We start from the raw sequence: 2,706 nt of genomic DNA on the forward strand, positions 1-2,706 counted from the left end.
GAGGTCATTTGGACGATTCCTGCTGCTATTTCTTATCGGCGCAATTCTCAGGCCTCGTTATGCTCTCACTCGACTGAAACGAGGCCGGTTAATTGCGGAGAGGCGGAAAACGAGAACCCCACCAGGCAGCAAAAGGTTGGCGATGCAACTGGCCCGCTCTAGTAGGCAAAATTGGGATCTCCCGTAGGGTGGCGAGAAAGCAATTATCACCACTTATGCCCGATTTCGATACAACTAATGGTAGCGACCCCATATCCAGCAACCTCTCGTCATTCAGCGGCCTCCCCAGGAAGTAGTCACGCTAGCACCGATTAGTGCTCCTTTTGAAATCACTTCTCAGCCTTTTGGCTAAGATCAAGTGTAGTAGCCTTTTGGCTCAGATCTGGTATGTCTCTCTTGTGGGGACCATGAATTGGATTCAATTTGAATTGGTTTTTGAAGCAGGCAAGGAGCTGGAATAGGGGTTTGCCCCTGTCCACACTCTGAACCCTGGCTTTGTAACTCTGATAAAGTTCAAAAAAGTACTCCTTTTCAAAAGCAGAAAGGCTTCTGCGAGTTGCCGAGGAGGTGAGTAGCCATCATTGCTCACAGGCAAAGAGCGGCGCTGGGCTTGCCGCTCCAGTACTTGGCAGGGGGTGAGGCACCCTCTGCAGAGGTGGGCCGCCATGTGAAGGAGGGGGTGGAGGAGGTGCTGCAGAGGCAACTGCGCATAGCACCACTATGGATTGTGGGTACCTGTTCTGGGGGCAACCCTATTCCCTGTCCCACTGACTGCCGAGGCCTCTGGCCGTGCACCTGAAGGCTATTGCTAATAGGGAATTGACATCATGGTTAGGTGAACACTTCACACAACTCAAGTGGATCCCCATGGGTGCGTGGGCCATCTAGCAGGTGGGAGTCATATTCTAGCATCCCAATCACATCTTAATGTTTGGACACTGTGCTTCAACACTGCAACACCACTCACGCAGCAGCCAACATCCGATCATCCAAGGGATGGGACGCAGCTCTGGGAACATGTCCACGACCGGAGGATTAATGAGTGCTCTGGGGAAGGGGGGTGGGGTGCCTTGAGACATGTTCCAAGGGTTTGGAGGTTGGGCCATATTGCAAAGGAAGTGACAGAGGCGTCATACTGTTTGTGGTCAAAGGTTTTTAATATGCCGCAGGTGTCCAACAATGCCCCACTCTCCCAATGGTGCCACCCCTCTCTCCCCCACCACCACCACCTCCCTCTCCCCCCACCACCCCTTGCCTACCCCTCCTGCCCTCTACCCCCCTCTCTCGGTGTCCTCCGTGGTTCTCAAACTGCTTAACCTTCCTTACTCTACCGCTACACCTAGGTGTGTCCCCAGGATGCACAGCTGAGGTGGAGACAACCAGCTGCTTATCTTGTCCGCAGCCATGTCCTTTGATGCCCCTGGCGGGCGACCTCTGGAGGCTCTAGGGCCGGAGGGCCCCTGCCTACTTGTCGACGGCATATGCACAGGCATGCTGCCCCGTCATATGTGCTGACTTCGAGATGCGACCTCATCAGAGGAGTGGATTTCGGGGGAGCTGGTGGCCACCAACCCCACTCCATCGGACGGGTCTAGGTTGGCACCCAGCCCCCTCTCCTCCCACTCAGTGCCCATAGGATTCTGGGGTTCACCTTGGCACAGAGAGAAAGCTGGTTCGAGACCCGGCTGCCCCTGCATAATCGGCATCTGCCAGGCCTGGTGGCTCCCCAATGTCTGCACAAGGCTAACGCCCTCGGCAATGCTCCTCAGTGACTGAGACAAGCTGCACAGCCCCTCAGGCATTCCCATCTGAGAGTGGGACATGTCCTCATCGAGCACCTAATCAAGGTCAGCCTGGTACTGGGTCACATCCCCCAGTGAGTCGGACATTCTGCAGAGGCCCTCAGCTGTGGCCATCAATGACTGCGCTGCGCCTTGGAACCTTCACTCATACTGCCGACGTCATGCACCAGGCGATCACCACCCTAGCAGTGTTGGCCTCGGTGCCACGCATTGCTGGCGACATCCGCACCCGTAGCCTCTGCAACTCCACCAGTCGGCTATGGATCTGCAAACCTCCGGCAGTTGTCTCGCCTGGAGGCTCCTGCCTTCTCCTGATGTACAGCAGCAGCTGTGTGATGCTCACCAGATTGTGCCCCTGAAGCCTGACCACTAACGTTTCCCACTGAGGTGGATGTATCTGGCTGGTGGAGGGTGGAGATGACAACTGTGATGTCGAATGTGGTATCCTCGGAGCTCTCCCCGGAGGTTCTCCTGAGAGGCAGGAGAGGGTATCACCTATGATAGGCTGATGCCGTCGCTTGGAGGATCTGCAGGAGAATGGACACCAAGTGGTCAGTGGGAGGGATGGGTCAGTCAATAACAACTCATGTCAGAGGTCCTCCAGATGGGGCATCTGTCACCCTCTGCATTGGTGACCACTCTATCCTCGACTACCCCTGTCTCCTCCAGGGCCCGTTCCTTGAAGGTGGTGAGGATTTGTATGTCTGACACCCCTCTGCTGGTCTGCATCCTCTCCTGGAGATTGTGGGAGAGCTTCTCCTGTGGAGACACAGGGAGGGCATTGTTAGCTGCACTCATGGTTCATAGTGGTGGGAGGGGGGGTGTGTGAATGAAGGGTTGGAAGGATTGAAGGCGGGGTTAAGGGAGGGTTGTGGGCAGGATTCGCATCACAATGTCTCGCAAG

General features: G+C 55.8%; 1 pseudogene; it reads left to right on the plus strand.

The window, feature by feature from the left end:
* Positions 1-328: 328 nt before the first annotated feature.
* Positions 329-530, plus strand: LOC119979212 (annotated as a pseudogene).
* The last annotated feature ends 2,176 nt before the right edge of the window (positions 531-2,706 follow it).

The sequence above is a fragment of the Scyliorhinus canicula genome, chromosome 15, assembly GCF_902713615.1.
Source record: "Scyliorhinus canicula chromosome 15, sScyCan1.1, whole genome shotgun sequence".
NCBI classification, from domain to species: domain Eukaryota; kingdom Metazoa; phylum Chordata; class Chondrichthyes; order Carcharhiniformes; family Scyliorhinidae; genus Scyliorhinus; species Scyliorhinus canicula.